General features: G+C 42.4%; 1 pseudogene across 1 annotated transcript in view; it reads right to left on the bottom strand.

The window, feature by feature from the left end:
• Positions 1 to 13,359, bottom strand: part of LOC143672724 (3'(2'),5'-bisphosphate nucleotidase 1-like) — a 60,049-nt pseudogene extending 46,690 nt beyond the window's left edge. The window contains exon 1 of the transcript XR_013170002.1: positions 13,212 to 13,359. The product of XR_013170002.1 is annotated as a 3'(2'),5'-bisphosphate nucleotidase 1-like (transcript). The remainder of the gene's footprint in view (positions 1 to 13,211) is intronic.
• Positions 13,360 to 14,074: the final 715 nt, after the last annotated feature.

Below are 14,074 nucleotides of genomic sequence, written 5' to 3'. Positions count from 1 at the left end.
AGGCTCCTTCAGCACCCCTGGAGCACCTGCTTCATTTGCTTTGAATTCTACATCAGTTCTGTAAGCAACTTTACGAGGAAGGGCAGCAGCTTATCCTGCAGGCACCCACATCTTAAGAGACTGGACTCAGTGAAAGACAAACACACGTCCCAGTTGATCCTCATAGGTTCCAGAGCGTCCTTGCTCTCCCCTCATCCACCTTTCCTTCCTGACTACTGACCCTGCTGCCTTCAGCCTCCTAACACCAGAATCGGAAGCAGCAACCTATAACCGGAGTGTGTAACCAGTTTCCACAACTGTGTAAACGTAAGCCCTGTATTAAAAGCCTTATTTCACATAAGGATCCTGCATCCTGTTCAAACGCTGATACAATATTATTGGTAAAATTGCTATTTCCTTACTTTCAAAACAAGTTGAACACAGGACTGTTTTCTTAGTTTAACTTACTATTAGGTAAACTTGACTAAGGTGAAATTAATTTCTCTGAATGGAAAGAAGTACCAATCAAGCATTTTCAGAAAGATGAAGAGAAATGTCCTTCTTTAAAGAGAAAGGACAAACACAGAGCTGGAATTTTTTATAATTCCACCAACAAAACCTTGCTCATCAAACCATTATCTGTAATTTCTAAATGGCAAAAATATAAGTATTATGATTCGGCAAGGCAACAGTAGAAGAACATTATATCCCATCAATAAAACTGACATTATCAAAATAAACTCCATCGGTAAATGCCTGACTTTAGACTTGCCTTTACATCTGGATTCAGGAAAAGCACTGTAGTCATCAAAGAGAGATTTCATTAGCTATGTTTAAAGCAGTGAAGTATAGTTTTACAGTCTGAAAAAAGAATGTATTAACATGAAGAAAATGGTAAACATGAGAAAAAAACATCCAAAGAGCATGATTTTAGCTGTTTCATCATTGCAGGGTTGAAGGAAGAATGTATTCTAGTCAGCAACTTCAAATTTTTTCATCAACTTAGTTTTGAGTCCTTGTTTCTTTGGTTCATTCATTAATGGTATCAAACGGACCCTACTGCTGCAAAGTTTGATGCACATAACTACTAATTTAAACTTGGCAACCACCCAACCAGGTATTATCCTCATTTCGCAGATAAGGAAACGTCCAATGTTACACACCTTGTAAATGGCCAAGCTTGAATTAAACCCCAGGGACATCTTGTCTACAAAGTTTGTGCTCTTAAACATTATACAATAAGTCAGGCGTGTCCGATCCCACCGAGTAAACAGATGTCACTAAACAACCATTCTCCTCTGTTATCTGCTTGGACTCCCTTTCTCCAAGCTACTTACAGATAATTCAGCCTTCCACTTTGCCTTTTTACACTAACCAAAAGCATTCCATTAAACCAGAAATTCATACTTGACATTGTAAATTTAGTATTTTTTTCTTGGTATAAAAAGGAAATAAACCCTTGACTTAAAATACAGAAAGTTTTAAGACTCAAATTCACGCATAATCCAGAAATGTTGAAATAAGCCCTTAGAACTGGCAAACTTACTTCTTCCAACCTTTATCTAAATATAATAAATAATAAAAACATAATAATAATGGCAGCAGCTAACATGTACATAGCTTTCACTGTCAGGCACTGTTCTAAGGGCAATATGTGTTAGAGCATTTAAATCTCACAATAGTCCTATAAAGCAGGCACTATGCTTACCCTACTTTGGTGGATAAAGAACCTGAGCGACAACGAAATTAAGTGGTTTCCTAAAGTGAGAGTGCTAAGCAAAGGCAGAGCTGGTATTTGGACCCACGGGACCTGGCTTCAAAGTATGTACTCTTCACCAAGCTATCCTGCCTCTAGATATGATGGGGTATACTTAAACACCATTTTTATCCTGTTTCAATATTGTGAGATTTTTCCATGTCACTAAATACAGTTCATGTGGGAGCTCCTTTCAAACTGCACCACCTCAACAATGCTTTTTTTAATGTAAAAATATTTTTATTTTATGGAAACATGATATATTATAAATTTATAAACTAGCATTAGGCTTTAAGCATTAGGTCTGACTGAACTAGCTAATACTTCAGGCAGCAGCCTTGAGCGGCCCAACAATTAAAATTGACAATTTCATTTCAAATATGAAATAACATAATTTCATATTTCATTTGCTTCTTTCAGTTTTTCTCAGTAGGGATGGGGTGGTATCACCCCACAGAGGGCAGTTTTCTGTAGGGTGTTTCTGGGGTTGATCCAAGGACCGAGGGAACTCCTAGCATTTAGTGAGTAGGGACCTGGGCAGCCAGGTGGCCTAAAACACGCTAAACAGTCCTAATGATAAAGAATTGTCCCGTGTCCCACATAACTTTCATATAGTCCACAGAATATTTATGTAGAAAAGTATGTTCATAAATATCTGACCCTACATTTTAACTCAATTTTATATATAAAATAAACACAAACCATTATTTTACTCTTTTACTATATGAGGAATTTTGCTTGGATGCCTATGCCACATAACTTGAGGGGAGACTTCTTTGTTTAGAGTGTGGGACTTTATGAAGAGTTGTTCATCATTTCAGAAAATCCGTCACTGGTGTTAACAATGCTGGCAGTACAGGAGTTGCCAGTACCATATACTGCAAATCTGCACTGGCAGCTGCTGTGCAAATCTGTGATCCTATATATATATACGTGCAACCACCTAAGTCATTGCAAGTTCCGATGTGTCATGCTCAGTAATTCACATATTGAAATATTTATCTTTTCCATAAAATTGCTTTCCTTTTTCATCTCCTTTATTCAGAAGGTTGATACCATGTCAATTTTAATTGTGTTGGTTTAATTACTTTAGATTTATTTTCTCAATTATAAAGAGAAAAGTTAGAAAATATGTCTTCTAAACAGAAGTACTGAGTCTAGTAAGTTTGAGAACTGTTGGTCCAGAGCGCAATTAGAGCAGAGAGCAATTCCTTTCCCACCACACAAACTAGACGTGGGAGTTAACATACATGGAGGGACAGGGAGTGGTTGAGCCTATATTTCAATTCTTCAGGCACTTTTCCCTAAGATACTCTCCCTTCCACCTCAAAACAAATCCTCTGGGAAAGCTTTCACTCTTGCTTGCCAGATGACATTAGGAGCTAAAGCAGCTGAGACCCCAGGGGAAAAAAGATAACATCTGCCTAAATTATATCTAAAAATACAGTTATTAATTTTTTTAGATACTTCATCACTCTTTCACTCCCACAAGTATAAAACCTTACATTACAAGGGATGTCTGTTCTTTAAATCATTACATTTGATTTAATTCAATACTTTAACAGTCAAAGCTTTATTGCAAGACATTCAGTTCAGTTAAACTTTGTAAATCTAACAAAACCCAGTAATTATTTCCAAATATAACCTATTAATATCAACATAAATGTCAATATGCTTCCTGAGTAATTTTTTTTAATATAATGAAATAACAGATGACTTTAAAACTTACAAACGCAAAGATGAGAGGGGGTGGGGGGAATTGCTCTCCACAACACTTATAAGTTCATAGGCCAGAACTTAAAAAAGAAATGACCGGGGCGGTACGACAATGGCTCTGTGGCAGAATTCTCGCCTACCACGCTGGACCCCCGGGTTTGATTCCCGGTGCCTGACTATTCTAAAAAACAAAGAAATGAAGAGAATTTATAGCACTACATTACTGCATCTACACAGCACCACTCAGATCCTTAAAGCACGTGCACATTTTCACAGAATGAACGAATCTTCACTGTGTGTATTTACTAAGCTATCACTGAAGTAATCACTGGTTCCCTGAACTGAGCTAAAGTACTTTAACAGGAAGAAGGCAATTAACTGCCATATTCCGTTTTTAATCTAGCACTCCAAGCAGTTCCACAATCTTCTGAAAGCCAATGTGCCAGATACTATTGCTACATTGATTTCTGTACAGAAAAGTATGCAAGGCAGGTTACAGGTAAGTACTAAAATGGGTAAGTGCTATGAGGAAGGAAGGTTAGGCAACCTACCCTGGGAAAACGAGCCAGTCACTCATTAGCACCACAGCTTTCTGATTTCTCTCTGGGCTCTTTTCATTAGCTGGAACAGGTTGGAGACTCTTTAAATAGCATTAACACTCTTCTTAAAACAGCTGAATTTAAGATGCAATGATAGAAATATAAATGTAAATCAGAAAAAAGCAGCAGTAAACATCTTCTCCCCAAAAACAACTACTTACCAGTAATTAAATCACAAAGACAGAATATCATTAAAAGAAATGAATTACCAATCCCAGCATTGGCTAAATCCTTCTCCTGGCCCCTTTATATCATCCTATTTTTCCCTATATCTAGAGAAGCTCTAATTTCTACTCCACTAAGTGATTTTTGGGTTTTATAGGTTTCTTTAACCTCACAGCAATTACAGTCTTGTAAGTATGGGATTTCATTATGAAATCTTCTCATTATGAACTCTTTACTAACTAGCAATGACATCTCCCCCTTTACAAACTCTTTCTCCCAATAGACCAAAAAAAAAGTTTTTATAACTACTATATTAACAGCTCTTTCATGTGTCCTCATACAGATTGTGCTGGCAAAGGCATGACTTTTATTATACTGAGAACCACTGATTACCTACTTAGGTTGGATTGTATGATGTGTGAATAAAGCTGTTTAAAACTGAACAGATCCATGCTAGAGACCCAGGTTGGATTCCCAAAGTCTGCCCATGCCAAAAACAAACAAAAACTGAACAGAGACACAAGTGCTGGCGAAAATGTGGAGAAAGAGATGCACCCAATGACCGTGGTAGGGAAGCTGCGAGGTGCAGCCCTATGGAGGGCAGTGTGGGGGTCCACAGGAGGCTGGGGTGGGAAGGCCATATAACCCTGCAGCCCCACTGCTCAGTGTATACCTGGAGCACCTGAGAACAGGGACAGGAATGGACATTTGCACACTGGTGTTTACAGTAGCAGTGTTCCTGACCTGCAATGGATGGAGGCAGCCTAAGGGAACATGGACTCAGGAGTGGAATGGCAGAGCTGTGGTGTAAACACAACAGACTAGTGAGCAGCTACAAGGAGGAATAAACTTGTGAGCCGTACAACTACATGAATGGACCTTGGGGACGATATGTTGGATGAAGCGTCAAAAGTAAAAAGACAAATATTATCATGCCTCACTCATACGAACTAACTATAATATACAAATTCGGAAAACTGAAGTTAAAAACATGGGTTCTCAGGTTGGGGCCTACTGTAAAGGTTCCTAGCTTGTAAGCTCTTTAGAGCAGTGACATCTATTCCAGAGTTGTAACTGCCATTTCTAGATTCTGAGATGCGGACCTATCTGTGCGTAACCCGGCAGTTCCCTGTAACTCTGGGTTATGTTTGCGTGATACCTGAGACTCAGAGTTAAAGCTCTGAAGTTATGAAACCCAGCATTAACCTATACCACAACTGATAAAAAGTTGAAAAAGTGATCAGACTTCAACTAGAGATATGAATGAAGCTGATATGGATAGGACTACTGTAAATCAGAATACACGGTAAAGATGATATGGCCCATATTTTCAAACTTCAACCTCTGCACAAGACCAAAGGGAGAGACATTCATTTGGTATAAAATTTATATTTTGGGCACACATTACTTAATTTAACTTGTATGATCCATTTATTTAAACACCATAGTTACAATGGAATCTTGAATAGGGCATGAAATTTTGTTGGTTTGAACAGATTAGTGTGATGCCCCAATATATCCCAGAAAAATTTGGGCAGAGAATAAAGTATCTGCAAAGCCCCCTTGGGGGACAAGGGAGAAAAGAGGAAATATTAAACTTCCCCATCTGGGGAGTTCCTGATATTACTTGCAGGGGACACCATTTCCTGTGGGGATAACTTCAATAGGCTAACCTCTCGATCTTGGGGCTCGCCGTATGAAGTTTATTCCTGCAAAGGTGAAGTTAAGCCTACTGACACTTATGCCGAAGAGTCACCCCCAGAAAACCTCTTTTGCTGCTCAGATACGGCTTCCTTCTCTAAGCCTTACTCAGCAGGTGAACACACTGCCCTCTCTGCTATGTGGGACATGAATCCCAGGGGTGTAAATGTCTCTGGAAACATGGGACCTGACTCCCGGGATTCACCAGGACCCAGCAGCATAGGACTGAGAAAGCCTTCTTGACTAAAAGGGGGAAGAGAGAAATGGGACAAAGGTTTCAGCAGCTGAGAGATTCCAGAGTCGAAAGGTTATCCTGGAGATTATTCTTATGCATTATACAGATATCCTTTTTTAGTTTATGGTGTATTGGAGTGGCTGGAGGGAAGTACCTAAAACTGTAGAGCTGTGTTAGGAAGTACCTAAAACAGTAGCCTTGTTTCCAGAAGATGACTGTATAATGAAATAGCTTTTACAATGTGACTGTGTGATTGGGAAAACCTTGTGGCTGATACTCCCTTTACCCAGGGTATGGACAGATGAACAAACAGATAAGGACGAAAAATAAATAAATAATGGGGGGGGGATAAGGGATAAAAAAAGTATCAGGTAGATCACAATATTAGTGGTCAATAAGAGGGAGGGGTACAGGATATGTGGTTTGCCTTCTTTTTATTTTTTTATCTGGGGTGATGCAAATGTTCTAAAAATGATCACAGTGATGATATTGTGAGCCACTGATTCTACGCTTTGGATGGGCTGCATGGTGTGAAAGACTCTCAATAAAAATACACAGAATGCAAATCTAATCATGCTGCCCTCTCCTCAACTGCTACAGAGGCTACCACGTTCTCCAGGACCAATTCTTGGTAAGGTGTGCAAGGAAAGCCTGGCCTACTCTCCTGCCCATGTTTCTCCCTAAACGCTGTCCCCTACCATGGGGTCCTGCTCAACTCCAGACTCAGGGCCTCTGCAGAAGACTCCTTCAGCCCAATATCCTCCTCTTCCCAAAGACTCAACTGTCCCCAGAGCTACCCGCCAAAGGAGGCATTCATCTCTGAAGTCTTGGTTCAAAGGCTAGGAACCTTTCTTGAGCACGCCCACCTGCCTCCCGCTCCTTTATTATTCTGTGCTCGGATCACTCAGAGGACAAGATGCTGTCACATTCTACTACGCTCATCTGTCTATATTCCTTCTCAGGCACTGAGTCCCTCCAGAGCAGAGAACAGGTTTCATCTGCCCTGGTAGGCCTATCATCCTCAACTGAGATGAAGGGACTAGAAAGAAAATAAGAGCAAACCCTCATTTTAAATTGTGAAAGCACGACCACTGATTCCAAGGAAAAGCGGCCATTCTCTAATGATTTAAAATAAACTTGTTACTCTATCTTTTACAGGTAATTCACCTAAACTTTGGACTGTTTCTCAGCTTATATTTGTTTACCACCTGAAGTTAACGAACATGGTGGTACACAGTATTAAATAATACTTGGTTGGAAGAAAGAGTCAGCCTGTAATCAAAGGCACCATATGGTGAACCTTCTTGTGGCCACTCCCCTCCCAACACAGTTAACCATAAAAAGCTGGGGGAAGGAAGTGGAAGAACATGGAATTTCTTTTTGTTACCCCCTCCTTAAACTATCAGATAACACACATTGGTTCCTTATTATCTACAGGTAAGACAATTCCTGGTATTTTTTACTGCTATCATCACCCACTGAAAGGAAAGATTCATCATTTTTTCTCATCCCACATCCTAAAATATAACCATCAACCTATAATCCTTTCTATTTTCATCTAAAGATGAGATTTATTCAATGTAATTATCTTCATCAAACAAAACAGTATTTTTCTACCCCAGTCAGAGGATACCTGCATCAGAATTATCTCGGGAGTTGTGGAAACAGATCCTGGGACCTGAAACTAGTGAAACTGAGCAGGGATATGGGGTGGGAAGATCCAGAAATAGGGAGTGTGCCTTTGAAGCAATCTTCCCAGGTGATCCATAACACACTGTGTTTGAGAATACGTAAATAAATAAATCTGGATTATTAAATTGTACATGTTGTACTACAGATTGCAGAATGGAGAGAGTATAGATTGGAGTACAGAAAAACAATGAAATAGAAAAAAATGAGAGGTTAAGACATATGGAAGATGTAATGAGAAAATCTAACATATCTAATCAGAATATCAGAAAGAAACACTAGCTAGAAAAGAGGTAAGGCGATACTCAAAGGCAAAATGGTTAATAGCCTTCCAGAACTGATGAAAGATATGAATCCACAGAAGACAGACCTAAACAAATTATGCAGCTTGCAGTACAGAGAAACAATGAAGCCTGGGGGGGGGGGGGGGAATGAATGTTAAAGTCTTAACATAATTTAATTTGTGTCCCAAAGAGAAACAGGAGAGAGGCCTGAAGTAATGTCATATGTAAAGAATACAGTTAAGTTTCCAGAACTGATTGAAAATATGAATTCACAGACATAGGAAGCAAGTAGGATAAAAAAAAAATTCACCTAATACATTACAATGAAACTGGAGAAACCAAAGAAAAAGAGACAATCTTGAAGAGACAGAAAAGATCACCTACCAACTGACAGCTGACTTCTGAAGAGAGAAACAATGAAAGTCAGCAGACAGTAGAATACTACTTTCTGAGCAGTGAAAGGATAGCCAGCATCCTAAACTATACGATGAGTAAAGCTATCCTTCAAGAATAAGGGCAAAATAGGATCTGCCCTGTAACTACGCATTGAAGAGTGCTTTGAAAACTACCACTTTTTTCTTTCTTTGCTTTGTATATGTTATATTAAACAATTTTAAAAGTTTAAAAAAATTAAGGACAAAATACATTTCCAAATTTTCGAGAAAAAGTTTCTGAGAACCCTTCACCAAAAGAATTTTAAATATGTTCATCAGAAAAAGGGAAAATGGCCCCCAAAGGAAACTGAGATGCAAGGAAAAATGGTTAAAAAAATATTAGTTGTATGGCTAAATATAAACAAGCTGAGCCTAAAAGACGACGACTAACTAACAGCACACAGGCCAGAGGTGATGGATTGCCCAGCAGACCTGCTTTGGAGACCACCAATATAAACTGTAGGTGTCCAGCTACAGCAGACGGCAATGTTGGCATCAATCATCAGAAGTTTTATAAACGTGAGCTAAGCATTAAAGGATTTGTAAGTTGGGGATAAGGGGAAAAGAACAGGACATTCCAGAGAAAACAGCAAAGATGCAGACGAGATGTGCACGACAAACCCATTTCTCCCTCTAACGAAGTGCATCATTTCATATGCTCTTTTAAAATCTCGACAACCTAAACAAAACAAAAAACTGCCTCCAAGAAGCAACAGCATGAGTAAAGCAACAGTGGAAGATGTCTGTTTCATTACATCCTTGGGCAGGTTACTTAACTTTCTTTCTGAAGACTTCAGTTGCTTAGCTTACAAATTGTAAGAGCGACTCTTCCCAATGTCACTAAAACATTCCGAGGATAAATGAAAAACTTCAAAAGGGGAATACTACAGTACTGATCTCTTATATACCACTACAAGACATTGATTGGTGATACAGAATGAAAGAAGGACCAGCCCTCAGGATTCAGTCTCGGGAGGAGACACAATCAGCCAGCAATGAGGCTTTGTGTAAAAGGTGCTCAGCATAAGAGGGCTGCACGGGCACTGAACCAACCCAAGGGTAGTACAAAGGCACGCTTCCTTCCTGTTTTTTCACATTATCACTAATGACCTCATAGGGCAAACGACTGACGGCCACCTCAGTTACAGCAAGTACTTCTTACACTCACCAGAATGAGTTCAAGACCTATCAAAAGAATCACCACCAAGAGTCCTTTTGATAGGACGGGCCACGGTGGCTCCGCAGGCAAGAATGCTTGCCTGTCATGCCAGAGGACCCAGGTTCGATTCCCGGTGCCTGCCCATGTAAAAAAAAAAAAAAAAAGAGTCCTTTTGATAGATATTAAGATAAATTTAACCAAATTCAATGTTTAAACATACAAGCCAAATCAATTCTCATCATACTGACCAATATTTCATCACAGAATGCTCATCAGCACATTTTTTATCCATAAAAATTAGTGTCATCAGTTTCTCCAAAACACAAAACACAACTCTTTTTTTTTCTTTGAAAGGCACATAAGAGTAACAGGAATATATTATCTATATACATGCTGTAACTACCCAAGTATAATCTAACAGAAAGAAAAAAAATCTTTCAAATATTCATTCTTTTCTGAGACTTACTCTTTACAATCTAAAATCAAATGCATTTTGCCTAAATCATTTCTATTATCTGCAACAGGTCTGTTTTACTTCGCGATGAGCATCTATTCCCTTAAAAGTTAATCACTGGCAGTTCTGTTATAGTGAACCATTTGAGGCCTATTAACAATGCAGCCAGAACTCCTTCATCTAAGAGCATACTCCTGAAAAAGTAAGTGTGGAATGTTCTCAAAGAAAAGCAATTCTTTTTCACTCTACTTTATACTAGCAGTAGTATATAAGAGATCAGTGCTGTGGCATTCTTCTCCTGAATTTTTCCATTTATCCTCAATATGTATTAAAGACATTGGGAAAGGTAGATGCTATATATTTCCAAGGATGCAGAATCTAAATCTAAATAAAATATAAATTTTTATATTAACCGCAAATGACAATAAAACACCTATGATGGTTTTTTAAATGACCGTATTTGTTGATTTAATTTCTAAAGTCAATAAAATTATTCTAGTTATTGTCTTTGATGTTCCAAAGGTCATACAAGCCTTTAGTGGTCATAAAACATAAAAAGGTAAGTAAGTGAGCCTGGATGATGACATTTACTACCAACCAGAGAGAGTAACAAATGGTAATTTCATAGCCATCTTTAGTCATTCCTTTGATAAATACCGATAGCACTTATAAGCCAATTTAGCCCTATTACATACTGTTTCCTACATCGTGTCTTCTACAGTTTATTATTTATTTGACACAAAATTTATTTTCTGTAAACTCCTGGAGGGCAAAGGTCTTATCTTAATACTTCTTCTGTATCCCTTCCAGCTGCGGTTGAGTGCATACTTAACGTTAAACAGCTATGGTAAAATGGCCATTTTCCACAGCAATTTGGAAAAAATCAGGATGTGGGTAAAGTAAGCTAAATGGAGATATATTTATGCACAATGCAAGAGAAAAGACCATAAAAGTGACTTTGAAATTACATGTTCAGAAACAAAGCAAAAGAGTTTCATGGTAAAAATCATTTCCAGAAGGTACAATCAAATTTACGCTATTTTAGCTTAGCTAAAAAATTCACTTTTTTGTCTGCATGCAATGTTGCATTTTATACTCTTCCTTGATGAATATATCTACACTTTCATTTTGTTTTTTGCATGGGCAGGCACCAGGACTCGAAGCCGGGTCTCAGCATGGCAGGCAAGAATTCTGCCTGCTGAGCCACCGTGGCAGGCCCTTTTCTGTTTGTTTGTTTTTTTGTATTTCTATACTTTTAATCTTGTGTCTAATGAAGTTCCTTATTCATATAATGTGAGTATGGAAACAAGCTAAACTACTCAAAACTTCAAAGGAAAACAAAAATGTTGTATTTTTCTACCTATCCTAAGTGAACACAGAGTATTTTGCTAATAAAAACACAGGTCATCACTTGCCTTGCTTTTCATTCACACATCTGAATGGCAGGAATTATTTTACAGTTTCTCTGGAAAGATTCTGAACTTGGCTTTAAAATCAACTTTAATGAATATTTTTTATCTTTTTCTCTGATTTGGAATCTCCCAATCCAAACTGTTCTTCAATTGTATCGTTAAAAACTATAGTTGGGATGCAATTTAAATCACAAGTTGTAACAGCAGCCTTATACTATATCATTTTAAATGCACGACACTAGAAAGGACAAAAGCAGGCTCTGAAACATCTTACTACATTCTCTAACAATGGCCTCTGACTAGAATTTCTTCTCCCTTCACACAATTATAGTAAGTTTTTGTTTTCCTACTCTCCAAGATTAAATAATGCTTACACTTTCCTCCAACCCTTCAAAGGGCACCCGTATCTCTCATTTTGTTTAAGAACGCCAAAGCACTTGATTATTTAATTTCACCAACCTATGAAGGCACTGGTACACCAAGAGCTAGAGGGCAGGTGAGTTAACTAGACAAGCAGACAACTGGACAGCCGGCCAAGCTCAGCACCCTCCAACCCCTTAAAACCTAACAGAAAATAAGCAAAGGTTCTATTTACATGTCACAGGGGTTTTGTTTTAGTTTCTATCTAAAACAACAACAAAAATCACCACCTTTCCCACAAAGGATCCCTGTCTCTCTGTCTCTCTATCTCACACACACACTCACACACACTCGTACTTTCCAAAAAGCAGAAAGAACAACTGATACTGCTCTTGGTTTTCAAGAGTTTAAACACCAGGGACGACGATGGCATCTTGATTAAAATAAAAACCAACCCCGAGGGCTCTTTGATTGACGACACAGAAAATCCTTCTCAAAAGAAACGCAACTTGTGATGCTCTGACACATTTAAAGTAAAACCTGCCCTGAATTCTGACCGTGACTTGAGGAAGTTAATAGAGAGACACTGGCTTCACACAGCGTTTAAACATCTGCTGTAACCCAGGGCCACAGAAGCTGTTCTTGAAATTCTTCTACTCATCGCCACTAAAGAGAACCAAGCAGAGGGAACTCTTACACCCACACCCACACACGCACTCACACACACACACACACACCTACTTCCATTCCCTTCTGACATTCCCGACATTCGCCCCCGGTTGCCCACAACCCAAAGTGTGGACACCATGTTCCAAAAAGCACAGTCATGGGGCACTGCGGGGGAAAGGGGTGCGTGTGTGTGCGCGCGCGCGTGTGCAAGGGGCTGAAAGGTGCAGAGAAGGGTGGAAGAGGAGGCCCGCCGACCCGTCCGTCAGCGCCCAGCACACACTCGGGTTGGGACCCAGACGCCGAGGTGGAAATGCAGCCGTCCCGGGCGCCGCCTCCGCCGCCCGCCGCCTCTCCGCCCGCCCATCACGCACACCCCTCCGGGAGGCCGGCCTCCGCAAAGGGGGCGCGCGGGCAGCCCCCCGGGCCTGGAGGGAAGGAGGGAAATGGGGCTGAATGAGGAGTGGGGCTGAGCGGCGGGCAGGGGGGCGCCGGGCTCCCGGCGGAGACCCGTTCGCGGGCGGGGGCGGCCCCAGCCGAGGCTGCGGCGCGGGGCGGGGGTGTCGGCCGGGCAGCAGCCGGGGGCGGCCTCGGTTACTCACGTTCTCCGTGTCCCGCTCGTTCACCGTCGGCAATGGCGTCCGGGCCGACATCTTGGGCGGGCGGAGGGGTCGGACCGGGTCTCACCGTCCGCCGAGCTGCGGGCCCTGGGGGCCGGAGGAGGAGGGCGCAGACGCGAGCGCAAGGCCGGGGCCGGGCCGGGGCGAGCGGCTCCGGCAGGCCGCGGGGCGCTGCAGCCAGCGGCCGGAGAACGGGGCACGAGGACGCGGAGGAAGACAAGGGGGAGCTGCTTCCCGCGGCGGCGGTGGCGGCGGACGCCGGCAGGAGCGAGGGAGGGCGCCGGGTGCGGGCGGGCGCCGAGGGCTGGGAGGCGGGGAAGGGGCGCGGAGGGGCGGTGTCCGGGCCCCGCTAGGCTCTCCCGGCCGTGGCTGACGGCGAACCGGCGCCTCAAATCTCTGCCTGGCGCTGCCCGGGGCCGCGGCCCTCAGCGCGCCGCCTGCGCCCGCCGCGCCCCGCCTCAGGTGTGCAGCGCCCCCGCCACAGCCGCAGCCACGCGCTCGGGGCTCAGCGGCGGCGGCGCTCCCGCCCCCCGGGCTCCGCGCCCGGCGCGCCCGTCCCGGCTGGGTCCGCGCGCTCGCCGCCGCCGCCGCGCCTCCGCCGTACCCGCGGCCCCAGCCGGCTGCGCGCGGAGCTGCGGGCGCGGCACGCGGCGCCCAGAGGCACTTGGCGGCCGCCGCTGGGTGGGCGGGCGCCGGCCGAGGGGCCTCTCGGTTCACGCCCTCGCCTGGGCCTTGGGGCCGCCGCCGCCTCCCCCTCCTTCCGCGCGCTCCTGCCGGCTGGGCTCTGTTGTGTCGGTTTGTTTCTCGCCCCACCCGCGGACTGGACGGTCGTGTAAGAGCCTTTG

This window comes from Tamandua tetradactyla, assembly GCF_023851605.1.
Source record: "Tamandua tetradactyla isolate mTamTet1 chromosome 4 unlocalized genomic scaffold, mTamTet1.pri SUPER_4_unloc_2, whole genome shotgun sequence".
NCBI lineage: Eukaryota > Metazoa > Chordata > Mammalia > Pilosa > Myrmecophagidae > Tamandua > Tamandua tetradactyla.
This window is presented reverse-complemented; position numbering and strand designations above follow the sequence as displayed.